General features: G+C 54.2%; 1 long non-coding RNA gene across 1 annotated transcript; it reads left to right on the top strand.

The window, feature by feature from the left end:
* Positions 1-7,438: 7,438 nt before the first annotated feature.
* On the top strand, positions 7,439-10,617 carry LOC116668164. The gene is made up of 3 exons (XR_004325232.1): positions 7,439-8,460; positions 8,922-9,021; positions 10,291-10,617. It is a non-coding gene; the product is annotated as an uncharacterized LOC116668164 (long non-coding RNA).
* The last annotated feature ends 3,161 nt before the right edge of the window (positions 10,618-13,778 follow it).

The following is a 13,778-nucleotide window of genomic DNA, read 5'->3' on the forward strand; positions in this document are numbered from 1 at the left end:
GCTCTAACAACAAATTGGTATCATGGGATCATCTGCGTTGAGCTTTCCACTCCCGTCTTCACCTTGAATTAGACTCACTGATGGACCAGATGGAAGGACAGAGACCTGCCCAGCATTTGCTCCCCCAGCCCAGGCCTCAGGGTCGCTTGGTTCTCTCTGCTGGTTTCTGGGCCACAAGGACTGGAGGTGGGCACGACCCCCCAGCAAGCCTCTGCTGGGCACCCATGGTGGGCAAGACGCAGCCCAGGGACCCCTAATGTGGGAGGCAGGCAGCCCAGCGCATATGCCCCTCGCTGGCTGTATGACTGTGGTGCCATCTGACCTCTTGAAGCCTCGACATCCACCTCTGTGAAATGGGGATAATTGGGCCTCCGTCTCCCTAGCGCACCTGCAGCTGAGGAAGCAGAATTGGAGGGAGAGTGGCTGACTCCCCTCCTCTTCTGAGACTAAACACAAAGAGAAGAGGCGAATGTCCAATCTTGAGTGCCCCAAACCACATTCCAGCACTTGCCAGGGCAGTGGGCCTTTCGGATGCAGGGAGCCGAGCTGGAAGATGTATCAAACACACCCACCACGGCCAGTTCTCTCTGCTGCTGCTGCGGTTTAATCCCTCCCGGAGAACGAGACCGGGAAGACAGTGCTAATTTAATTTGCCAGAGCGAATAAAGATAAGACAGTAACCGAGGTGATGAAGCGCTGGGCGCACGCAATTCCCACCGCGACACCCCACGCGGGAGCTGATGAAGCCAGAACGACCATCTCTGTCTGTTTGCCTCCTCTGTCGCTGAGGACAGCCGGCTCCCCTGGCTGGGTGGTGGGCGTGAGGGGGTGTGTGAACAGGCAAATGAGATCAAGGGGAGGAAGGAGAGGGTTTTCTGGTGCCCGCGATCCCCCCCGATGGAGGCGTGGGCACTCGGGGCCCTGTCTGTGAATGAGCACTTCGCCATCAGCCCCCCCGGGCTGGGAGGGAGCACAGGTGGAGGGTGTAATCGGGTGTACTTGCACGTGCGTCCGTCACTGAACCCAAAGGCTGTCCTGCCAGGCTGGATTCGGAGTCCTTGGGGACCAGGATTAGCTAGGTCCACGGGGAGGGTATTGTTGGAACACACAGGGGCACGTGCACCCTGCGCACTGGAAGGCTCTTCAGTGGCACTCACAGGGATTGGTGTCATCAGAGAGAAAAGGACAGTGTCCTCGGAGCCATGGCAAGACTTGCTGGGGTGGGGGGACCCCTGGTACGCGTTGGGGCTGAGGCATCAACCCGCCTAGACAAGGGTGTGACGTTCCCTGCTGCTTACAGGCCGCGTTAGCCAGGGTGAGTTTACTACTTCTCTAAGCCTCAGTGTCTCCATCTGAGGAATGGGGACAGTTGTAGCACCCCACTTCTAGACTTCCGGGGAGAACTGAGAGGCGGTGCCTGGAAAGAACCCGGCTCAGCGCCCAGCGCACAGGAGGGGCTCCATGATCACGAGTTACCATCCGTGTCATTACCATGGGAATCACATGGCTCCTTCCCGGGTCAACGTGGAGCACGTGTTCATCTGTGAATGCGGGGAGAGGAGCCCACTGCGCTGGTTCACAGACCTCGTGGGCAGTGGCATTTATGGCCATAGGGAGAGACCTTTGTGTAACCTCCAAGGTGTCATTCCTTTGTGGCTCAGACAGTGAGGACTTGGTGCCTGGCCGAGAGGGAGGGAAAGCAGATGGAACGTCTTCCTCCAGGGCCCAAGAGTTTGGACGTTATGCAAAGCCCGAGACCTACTTTGCTGGAAGCGAAAACAATTTGCAGCAACACAAAAGGAGGCATTAGAGAGAGAGCCAGGAGCTTCCGCAAAGGAAGGGAGGAACTGACTGTGGAAGAGCAATTTAAATGCAGCCAAAGCCTGAACACGTCTGCCTGGGACCGGGGCTTATGTTCACAGGGAATGAAGGATCCACGTGCAGGTGTCCTGGCCCCTGACGGCGGGGTAGGGGGAGAGGAGTGGCAGGGAGCAAACCCCCTGCAGACGCCAGGCCTTCCAGGAAGAGCTCTGCTGTTCGCTGCCTTTGTCGTGCAGTCTACAGTGACAACAGCTGGGTCTTCCTGGGCTGCCTGTGCCTGGGCTGGGGCGACGGCTGCTGTGTGGGCTCTTGGGGCCTAGGTCGGAGTGCAGAGGAAGAGCGGAGTCACAGCCAGTGACAGGATGGGTGCTGGAGCTGGGAGGCCGGGCCAGGCTCAGGTTCAAGGGAGGCTGTGAGCCCATCTGGAGCTTCAGGAAGAAGAGGTGGTGGGGCTGATGGGTTTAGATGAAGACTCAGGGGTATGACCGTGAAGTGGGGCTGGGATCTGCTGCCGCTTTGAGGGGATGGGACTCAGTGCTGGCAGCTCAAGGGCGGGGGAGCCGGATGTCAGTCCCCTCAGGCAGTTGTGGGCCCCCTGACCTTCCTGGAGTCATGGCCGTCCCTGGATTGCAGAAATGTCAACCTCTTGTCAGAGGTCAGGGACTCATTGGGAACTGGGGCTGGGAGGCTTCCTGCAAATAACCCAGCCCCATAACCTTCAAGGCAGACACACCCAAGTCAAGAGAAAGGCGAGGCCTGTCCCAGCTCACACAGCAAGTCAGGGACCCCCAGCCCAGAGAAGGACTCTTTCTCCACCAGCTCCGTCCCAACCAGAGCATCACACCTCTGAGAACACGAAGCCCAGGTCTCATTCTTAAGGGGTGGTGTTTGGACACTCCCGCTGGGTGTGCCTTCCCCGGGAGGCCCCTGTTAAAGGCTCAGGCTGCCTGGAAGGGATGTGCAGCCCCTCTCCCTCTCCCGGAAGCAGTGTCCCTCTCAGACCAGGCAGTGAGTGACATGGCGGGGTCAGCAGGCGGCTGTGAGGCAGAGGAGGAGGGCTGGGCAGCAGCCCCAGAGGAGGTGCCCAGGGCTGGGCTGGTCACGGGAGGGAGGAGATGTGGGGTGCCAGGTGGGCGCTGCATCTCGGGGACCACTCTCCCCGCAGGGGACGAGCTCTCGGGTGCGGAATGTCAGGATTGCGCCCTGCTGCACACACGCTTGTCTGGGCCTCTTGATGCTCTGGGCAGGGGAGTGGGGTTAATAACACCCCCAGGACTGCAGGGCAGAGTAACAGACCCTGAAATACGCAGCAGCCCCAGCTCAGAGCCTAGCAGGTAGACAGTCCCTGACAGACAGGCTCCCTCCACTCCCACCCAGCCCCCAGGACACCCCAGCCAGGGACATGGCTCCACCCTCACGCTTCTGGGACTTGTGTCCGGCTCCCCTGCCTCCTGGCTGTGAGACCCTGGGCAAGCCCCTCCCCTTCTCTGAGCATCAGTTTCCTCATCTGCAAAATGGGGGTAATGATAGCGCCTCCCTTCAAGTCCAGGTGAAGACTCAGTGAGATGATCCTCCCTCGTCAGTGAGATGATCCTCCCTCGTCACGGGGAGACACCAGCACCACACCAAAGTCACCCTCCATCCAAGGCAGCCGGTGTCTCCCCGAGCTGGGGGCTCTGCAGGTGCCTTTTAGACGGTGAAGCCCCGGACCCACAGGAGGGGCGCTGTTCCCACAGGGGCCATCTGCTCCAGGTGTTTTTCCAGAATGACCATGGCAGGTCGTGGCTGTCCCTCTCCTGCCCTCCCCAGTCTCCTGTCTCTCGGTCCAGCTTTGACAGGTGGGTCTGGCCCGAACTCAGTCTATGGAAATGGATTCTCTGTGCTGATGAAAACTCTCCATTTACCTCAAAAACCTCTGTGAGCCCGCTCGTCTCCTCCACCTGGTTAATGCCTGGACACCTGTGTCCCTGCGTGCCTTCCTTCTGCTTTTATGAATGGATCGTGGTAAGAGGCTCATGGAGGGCTGTCTGGCAAAAGGCACCTCTTCCTTTTAAGTTACATTATGTTAAAATCAGAGTTTCCTCTCTACTAGCTAATAACCTTCTCTTCTTTCTTCTCTTTTAAAGGCAAGGATCTCTTGTATATTCCCACAGAAGATCCATTAAGGGAGATGAATGCCGAAGTCACACACTCCTGAGAAGACACAGCTCTTCAAAATCTACTTATCTGCAGTGAGTGTGAATGGGTAAGCCATGGGGTCACTGCAGGGCGGGCTGAGTTGTTTTGCTTTGAATGCACGAACTGTAGATTTGTAAGTACCTGCTCCTCAATGAGGCCCAAGCTTCTGTTTCAAGCTGTGATACTCAAGGAAGCTGGGTCTGCCCGGGCCTCATAGGGTAGTCAGGTAGACGGGTCCACCTGGACCTGCTCACCTGCACAGGTAAGGCATGATGTTCCTCCCTGACTCTGACTGCTTAAGCCTAGACGCCTTTTCTGGCCAACTCTGTCCTCAGCCTGGTGACCGGCTGTCTCGAATTGTCCAAGACAGAGGGCATTCCAGGGAAGTCAGGGGCAACCAGGAGGAGTCTGTCATCCTGTCCTTGGGGCTTCAGGCCCTAAGTTTAGTACTGTCTCTGAGCCTTTGTCTGTGACCTGGGCACAGGGTCTCGCTCTCCCTAACGTCTTACTCCAGCCTCTTGGGCAGATGGCCTGGCATGGGGAACGGGGCTGGACTTCACACCACCCTCAGATCTGGGCAAGAGGCCCCTGCCCTCGGCCCTGCACTTTACAGGCCCCACTCTGGGTCCCCTCCTTCTGCCCTCGTCCCCCAGGATGAGAAATCTGCACAGCTAAAAAGCTGTGCCCATCCAGTCTCTGAGTCCCATCATTCCAAACCACGGTTCAGGTACCCAGAACCCCACAATTTTTCTGCTCAAGGGGCCCAGAGACCACTTCCAGAGTTCATGCTCCCGAGCGTGGGCTGGGCGCCCGTGTGAGTCCCTGAGCCCGAGGGACAGCTGCCAGCAGAGGTTGTGGCAGGTGTTTGGATGTATCCACATGTGTGTATGAGGCCTCTCCTCGATCTGGGTGCTGGGTGGATCTGGGATGGGAAGACAGAGGGGCCCAGGACCGAGGACTGATTCTCTCGGCAGCTATGGTTACATCCTAGTGAGGAACTTCGAAGCGTTTGAAGCTTAAAATCAAATCTGGCTCCTAGGTAGTTACACAATCCTGTTCCTCAAGGTAGCAGGATAGCAATCTTCGATTTAATGTTTTATAATTTTTTAGATTTTCAGAGGATATATAAGCATCCAATGATGACCTGTCTGGGGTCCCTCCAATGTCCAGGACAGCCTAGAGCATCTTCTGTGTGTGAACAACACACTAGGTCCTGGGGTCAGAGGGGACGAAGCTGAGGTCAGACAGTGAGCACTGTCACCAGTGAGCCAAGGTGGGAGAGTCCTGACCCCAGCCAGCTCCCTGCTCTGCCTGCCGGACCAGCCGGGTGCCAGCATTCAGTGACATGCGCTGGGGAAGAGCAGGGCGCTGCAGTAGGGGTGGCAGGAGCCCTGTAGCTGGGTGTACGGGCTCCGTCCTCTTCCCACACTGTCTCACTTATCCCTCACAATCAGGGGATGACATAGAGGCTCAGAGAGCCCCACAAAGTCATAAAGCCAGCAAATGCATCCCCATTTCTGTCTCTCAGACTAGGGCCTCTTCAGAAATCAGCAGGATGCCAAGGGCATGTGCCAAGGTCAGAGTCAGAGGCTGGGGTCGGTGGGCCTCTCAGTGAAGTGAGGTCTTAGCCACTCCTGTCTCCACCCCGAGCTTTAGGGTCCAGCATAGGCCTTGAACAGAGTGGCCTGGGCAGGGGAGACCCCTCCCACTTTTCTAGCTTCTCCAAGTCCCAGCTCCCCCTCCTGATCCACAGCATGACAGATGCTTCTAGCTCCCCATCCCTGGTCCCTTGATGGAACACCAAGTTCTACATTTCAAAATCCATAGATTCACTGCATCTTGGTGCCAGAGGGACCTCGATCTTGTCCTTGACCAAGAACCTGCCGTGGCAGGGCCAGGCTGGTGATCATGCGCATATCCAACCCACCCCCTCCACTCTGCCCCCCAGAGAATGTTACCTCAGCCCACTTCACTTCTCCCCTCCTCCCGCCCTTCAAGGAGAACATTATCTTCGTGGGATGGTTCCAGAGTCGTGGGAGATGCAGAATCAGAAGTGAAAGCGGAGAGGATCCAGGAGGATAAGTTAATCACTCTAATGCGGATGGGGGAGGGGTGGGGTATGTGGATGGGGGAGGGGCGGGGAGTACAGAGCTGGTGAACAGAGGAGGCAGAGGGGGAAGTCGGGCCAGCGTGGGACCGGGGATGGCTGGGAGGTCTGGCTTGGCGACAGGCTCTGCAGCTCTCCCAGGTGAGAAATGGGGATGTCAGAGGGTTGGGGATGGGATACAGAGACATAAACTGCGTTCCCTTGGTTTTCCTTGAGAGATGGGAGTAAAAATTGAAATTGCTCTTCAGATTATTTTCGGCTGCCGGACTGTCTCTTCAAATTCAATTCCTTGGGGAGACCTGGCCTGCGGGGTCCTGGTCGTAGTCAGGTTATCCTGTTCTGTGGGGAGGCAGACACGGAGAGCTTCCAGAGGGCTGGGGTGGAGCCTGCTTGTCAGGAAGAAGCGTGTGATATATATGCACTGAATTAATGATGAAACTCAGACAAAGAACAGTACTTGCCTCGTAGGAGTTCATATAGTACCAGATATATTGTAGGCACCCAGGTAATGAATGAGACCATCCTAAGCAGGACAGTCTTAATGTTTACAGTCTGGTAAGTGGGCGTCACCTCCCTCATCACACAGGGGAGGAAATAGACTCAGAGAGGGGAAGAGACTTGTTCAAGGTCACACAGCCCGGCAGTGAGGAGCAGGGTGCACACTCCACCTGCCTGGCTCTCCTCTCCCACCCCCACCGTGTTCTTTCCTCTCACCCCGGGAGCAGAGGAGGGGGAGGCAATGTGCAGTTTGGGGGGGACCTAGGCTGGGGGGCAGGAGGAAGGAAAGACATTCTGGGCAGGAAGTAGGGAGCCCAGAGCATCTTGGAGAAGAAGGGCATCTGAAAGTGCAGCAGGGAAGCGATGACCGGAAGGGCAAGGTGGGGCTCCCCCGGGAGCAGGAAGCTCCTCCAAGGTCACAGCCTTGCACCGCTGGAGTCCAGTTTGTGGAAACCCTGTGTGTGTTAAACTCTGGTCTGTTTTGCATGGCCCCGCCCCCACTATCAACAGCCGGCTCCTGTCCCTCTGTCCAGGCCCTGGCTGCCCCTCTGAGCTCCAGATCCGGCATCCAGGCACCTCAACCCTGACCACCCCCTGCATGGGACAGGCCGTCTCCAGAGGTCCTACAGACGAGGGGCCGCACAGCCAGAACTGTGGGGAAAGGGTGATGGGGCCCAGGGGATGTGGGGTGGGGGTGTGTGCGGAGGTCACACCCCGAAGCCAAGACAGCCTGGGGGTTAAGAAGGAAGAATGTGTTTCCTGAGGCTCCAGAGGTCCTGCTCCCCCTTCTCTACCAGCACCCACATAGGGCCTGGCATACAGCTGGTGCTCAATACAGACTTGGTGAATAAATAAATATCACCCATTTTTAACTGCTTACTAGGGCCAGGCTCTGTCCTAGAGAGTGGGGACAGCTCTGAGCAGGACAGATTGAACACTCCGGGTAGAGGGCACCGGCAGTGGGCAGAGCGGGATGGACAGGGGGCTTTCTTGGAGGAAGTGGTGTCTCAGCTGGGGTCAGGAGGATGAGCAGGGGTATGCAGGCCACTGGAGGGGATGAGGCTCCCAGCAGAGCCACCAGCTGAGCAAAGGCTGGGAGGACAGAGGAGGCGAGAGGGGGTCCAGCAGAGTCAGCGTCACTAAAAATTCCAGGAGTGGAGCCACCCTAAGGTTGTGCATGGCCAGAGCCATTTTACCCAGGAGGGAGCCAGGCCGGGAAAGGTTCATGGGGGTTGGCGATGGGACTGCTGGGCTGGGAGCCCACTGTCCCGAACCCCTGGCCGGCCTCCTTAGCCACAAGTCTTTCTCCTCATCCCTGTCCACCCCAGCCACTGTCACGTGGATCTTTTCTCCTCTTCTCCAGCAAATCCTCTTTCACCTTGCACCTTGGTGGCTGAGACAATTTCTCAATGTCCAGCCAAAGGGGTAATAATTATTGGATTTAATTTAAGTAATAAAACATTTGCTGGCCCTGCCGCTTGGGTCAGAGAGCTGGGAACAGCGGGACCCGGCTGCAGACACGTGCATCAATCTTGCTGCCTTCTCAAAATGAGACCTCAGAGCTGCTGACTGGGGGCTTTGAGGTCAATGGCCCCAGGGGTGGATCCTTTATTTGCAGGGTGTAGGAGCCTGGGTACATCTCTTCACCCCTGGGAGCCTCAGCTTGCTCCTGTGTAAAGTGGGGCACCACTGTGTATCCCACAGCAGATTTGTGAAGACTAGAGGTGCTGAGACCCCCGGCAGCATGTGTGAATCAGCCTCTTCCCGAGACCTGGGGGTCACACTGTGGCAGCAGCTGCCCCTGGTGCTGGCATCTGATTGGCCGTGAGGTCAATGAGACTAATTCATCACTGAAGGTAGAGTCCCCTTACCCGCCATAGACCTTTAGTCAGGGGGCAAAATGATCTGATTTATCATTTTAAAAGATCCCCTGTAAACTCAGCATCACCTTGCCTACAGCCAGCCCTGACCTGAGGATCATGGGGACAGAGGCTCAGCCCCCACTGGATGAGGTGGGAGTAGGACTGGGCAGGAAGTAATGCTGTGTGGCCTCGGGTGATCTGCTGTCCCTCCCTGAGCCTCAGTTCCGTCCTCAGGGAGACTCCCTTTTCTACAGGACTTGAGTCAGGCAGCCCAAGCTCTCTGGGCCTCAATCTCTTCATCTGTACAATGGGGCTGTCCTCGCACTGCCACACTCATGGGGCCGTTGTGAGAACTGTAAGAGAGGGTATGGGTGAGGGTCCTTCCTGGCCCCTTCATTTCATGCTTGGTATGCAATGATTCTGATGCTGGAATCTGGGACTTTCCCCCAACTCAGCAGAGGCTCAGAGTGACAGAGGCTGCCCCAGGCGTGGAGCCTGAGATTGGAGACAAGCTGCTTAATAAACTGGCAAAGAGGAGGAGCATCACGGCGAGGGGTGAGACACTGCCTGGGGACATCCCTCTCCGCTCCTGGGGAGCAGCCGCCTCAAGCCCCCCCACCCTGACTTTGAACTTCTCTTCTCCTGCCATCTCTTGGCCGGATCTTCTATCATGTCTACACAGAGGTGACAGCAATGATAATTACAGTAATCCCAATTCTCAGATCCTGGCATCACCTGCCTCTAAGTAGTCCGTGAGCAGAACATCCAGTCCCACTTCTGCCACCTACTGCATATATGACCTTGGGCTTGACATCTCCCACCTTAGTCTCCCTACGTGCAAAACCTGGGTATTGACCTTAATGCGTAGAGTGATGGAAAGTGTCAGTCACTGAACCATTAAGCTCTCCGGGATATTCAGGGACTGAGGGGGGATGGAGGGGAGGACGAGGGGAGCAGGGCCACACGAGAGCCACAGCTCACAGATGGTGACAGGATTCCAGGCACCATCTTATGCGTTCTGTACAGATCCACTCAGTTGGTCCCCACACTGGCAACTTGAGATGGACACAATTATTATCTCCATTTTATGGATAAGGAAACTGAGGCACAGGACGGTATGTTGTTGCCAGAACACTGTCCCTGGAGACAGTGAGAGACCTGGATCCCTTGATGTCTTGTATGACCTTGGGAAAGGAGCCTCTCCTTATACTCAAGGAAGGAAGTGGGGAGAATTGAAACAGAAATGACTGTGAGGTCTGCTGCGGCCAGGAGCTGCTGGGCGGGTGTCCTTACCTGTTGTATTGCATCTTCAAGACACTTCTTGGAGGAGGTATTATTATCACTCAGTTACAGTTAAGGAAACTGCTGCCCAGAGAGGTTTAGACACTTGCCTAACATCACACAGCATGTATGTAACAGCACTAGGATTTAAACAGGGTCACTCTGATTCTTTCCACCCCTCATAGGCTGCTTAGGGACCAGCCCACCCCCACCTGGCTAGGACAGAAGATGGGGTAGAGGCTGGGAATAGATCTGGCTGCCAGACATGGGGGTTCTCAGGCCAATAGGCAGATACGAGTTTCCAGAAAGCCAGGTGTTGGGGCAGCCTGGGGCACTTGTGACCTGTGACAGGAAAGGAGAGCTCAGACTGGACAGCGAGACGGTGGGAGACACAGACTTAGGATGGGAGGGTATAGAGGCCTGGCTACAGGATGAACTCAGGAGCAGGGCTGGATCCTGGAGCTGAATCGAGCAGGTCCCCAGACCTGGAGGAGTGGGGCGGGGCCTGTGAGCAGAAACCACTAAGTCTAGGCTCTTCATCAGCCTGCAGCTTCCACAAGTGCCCACCTCCATGACCAAGCTTCTCCCAAAGGCCAGAGGGAAGCCTTAAACAGGTAAAGCACATCGCATCCCCTCCACTCCCGGCCCTCCACAGCTTCCAGGCTCACTCAGATGGGCACAAGCCTCTTCCCCATTTGCCCCAAATGAACTTGTCCCTCTGAACTTGTCCCCTCTGACTCCCCCACTCACCAAGCTCCAGCCGCACTTACCTGCTGCTGCCGCTGCTCAAACAGCCTAAGCTCATTCCAGCCTCAGGGCCTTTGCACTTGCTGTTCCCTCTGCTGGGAACATGCTTCCCTCTGCTGTAACCAAGCTTGTCCCTTGGCTTCTTTCAGGCTGCTGTTCAGATGTCCTCTAAAGTATCTCCCATCCCAGTCTATCACTCTCTGCCCCCGACCTTGCTTTATTTTTCTGTATGGCACTCATCAGCCCTGACATTATTTAGATATATCTTTGTTTACTGTTTGTCCCCTCCCCACCCCTTACAATGGGAGCTCCAGGAGGCAGAGACTTGCCAGTTCTGGTCCCCGCTCTGTCCCTAGATCATAGGACAGTGCCTGGTACATAGTAAATCCTCAGTTAATGATGATCCCTGGGTTCAAGTTCTAGCCTCTTCATTCCCTCATGGTGTGACCTTGAACTGGATCCTTGACATTTGTGAGTCCAATGTGTTTCCTCTCTAAAACGGACCTAATAATCACAGGGAACTCAGAAGCGGATGTGAAGCTGTGGTGGATAAGTGCCGGCAAGTTGCCTAATGTAACACTGTAGCATATGCTCTGGAAATTGTTGTCATTATCTTAACAGTAGTAAGTCCGTTCATTCATTCATTCATTCCGCAAACACACACTGACTTCTCTTCTGCTGCCAGACAATAATATGCTGTGGCTGGGGACATGGGAAATCAAACTTGGCTTCTGACCTAGAGGTGCTCATGGTTTAGTTAGGGAGACAGACCCGGGGATCAGTAATTAAGGACCATGGGTGGAGACAGAAACAGGCTCAGTGGGGAGGACTTCACAGAGAAGGAAGTGCTGGCATTGGGTCTTGAGGAGTAAGAGCCCACCAGGCCAACAGGAGGGAAGGGCATCCAGGTAGATCGAAGGGTGGGTGCAAAAGCAGGTGCAGGTCTTTGCCTGGTAAGTACCTGGCTAATGTCCCTGCCTCTGTGTGGCTCATGCAGGGCCAAAGAATTTGGATCGTGATCCAAGGTCATCACAGAGCCTGCGGAGGGTTTCCGGCAGGAGGGACCCACGGTTTTGTGCTGCTGAGGACCACTCTGGGGCAGAGTGGAGGCTGGGTTGAGCTGGAGGTCAAAGAGGCTGTCAGTGCACGGAACTGTGGCACGAAAAGGGCTTGGCCAGAAGAACTGAGAGGGACTGAGTGATCAGGAGGGGCCTCAAGTCAGCTTAGGAGAAGCAGCCTAGTCAGTGAGATTGACGTGGAAATGTCAGAGCTGCAAAACAAAGCTTCTTCAAACTCCCAACAAACTTTGGGCTCTCCGTCGCCAGAGCTGTGCTGATCGGCGGGGTTCGGTGGCTGTGGAGTCCGAAAGCTGGGTTGGAGGAAAGGTCAGCAGGGCAACGCCACACGGCAGGGAGGGAAGGATGGGAGGAAAGAACATTCTGTCAACCAGAACCGGCGCAAGGAAACCTGACAAGACTAAAGAGAAGTTTCCTCCCACCAGCAAGTCAGGGGAAACACATTTGTTTCCATGACACACTTGTGTTTTTCTGAAGACCATGTGACTGTTTTTGCCCTGGAAAGCCATGAATGGAAAATTCCACCTGCTGAGACAGCCACGTCCTCCTCCAGGCGCTAAACAACAGAGAATGCATCTGTCCCCAGTTTACTGGTGTCTGAAATTCTACCCTTGGAGCCTCATTCCTGAGGCTTGAGGCTTTGTCCTTTGTTAAAATGCAAACAACTTCACAGAAGTGTTTCTTCAACACAGACTTATTTTTCATTAATTCAACATTATTTTTTTTGACTTCTTGCTCTAAACCAGGCAGTACCTAGAGGCTGGAAATAGATTAAGGCTTATTCATGTCCATACCTGTTGCATCCAGGGTAGCTTGGGACTGTGTCTGAGGATGGGCGACGCAAGACTTGAGAAATAGAGACAAAGTAAAGAGCAAAGGTGGGACCAGGGGACTCAAGATCTCATGGATCAAGAGCGCCGAAAGCCTGGTCAACATCATATTTATTAGGAGTATACAGCTCAGAAAAAACTGCGATCAAAGAGGTGGGGCTTTAGATATTTCAAGCGATAAGCACTAAGTTCTGCTTGCTAAGTGATTGATTAATTCCCAGCCTATCCCCTCCAGGAACAATCACCCTCCTCGGGATATATAAGATTTATGAGTCTACCCTGTGATTGCCTCTGGGACATCTCCAGATAGCAAATATTTCCCCTGGGTCAAACCCCATGCTTTCATGCCAGAACAAAGTTCTGTTAATGGCTGACCTGGCTTTCCAGGACCATCCATTGTTTACCCTAAGGAAACACAAGCCCTCCTTCGTGCCCTTACGGTCAATCTCAGGATAGCTCACCCCAGATTTTCTTCAGCATAATACGTGCTGTAGGTCATCTACTGCGTAAAACATTAAAACAAAGCAAGCATGTGTGTTTTAAGCAAGCAAGTATGAATAAAATATTTTAAGCTCATGGAAATTTAGGTGCGGCTTGTTTTCCAGTGGCTTGTTTCCCAGCAGCTTGTTTCCCAGCATTTCCCCCTTTTTGTTTTTCTAAGCGAAGCATCGTGGAGAAAACAGCATGTTCATTCAGCCTTCAATTGAATCCTTGCTGGACGCATAGGAAGACTAAACATAATGCAATCAAACAAATATTCATTAACACCAGAAAGCTTAAAATCCCTGGTCCCCATCCTTTTATCTAGTTTAATGGGTTAAGGGCCTCTAGACCATCAGCAATGCCTTTCATAGTTTCCGTTTCAGGAAGTGACTTTAAGGCGGCATGTTGCACTCCTATTACCTTAGCCTGCAGCTGATGAATGTCTAGTGTTAAATTATCATTGTGGCCCCATAAATGGCGCAATATCATGGGCCAAGGAGCATCAGTATGATTATAGCGATAGGGTGTGACACAGAAAGTGGTGATATTCCAGTCACATATCAAACGTAATTGAAGCCTCAAATTTTGAATTTCTTCACCCAAATTTAAAACAGCACTCTCTAGGTCCACCAGCCTTTTATTTATTTCTTCATCATTATGTGCCTGGTTTTCACGCCATTTTTGTACAAAATGAGTAGTCTGGACCTTTTGATGCAATGCTGTGGTTGCCACAGCTATCAGACCCATGATGGCAGCTATCAACAGGCCTATGCATCTTTTTGCTCTTTTAAGGACGGTATTCAAAGCAGTTAATAGAACGTGCATGTCTGAAGAGTTTTCCCAGGGTCTATTTTGTCTCACTGGAATCCAGACTCCTAATCTTCTCCTAAGAATG

The sequence above is a fragment of the Camelus ferus genome, chromosome 13 (assembly GCF_009834535.1).
Source record: "Camelus ferus isolate YT-003-E chromosome 13, BCGSAC_Cfer_1.0, whole genome shotgun sequence".
In the NCBI taxonomy this organism is placed as follows: domain Eukaryota; kingdom Metazoa; phylum Chordata; class Mammalia; order Artiodactyla; family Camelidae; genus Camelus; species Camelus ferus.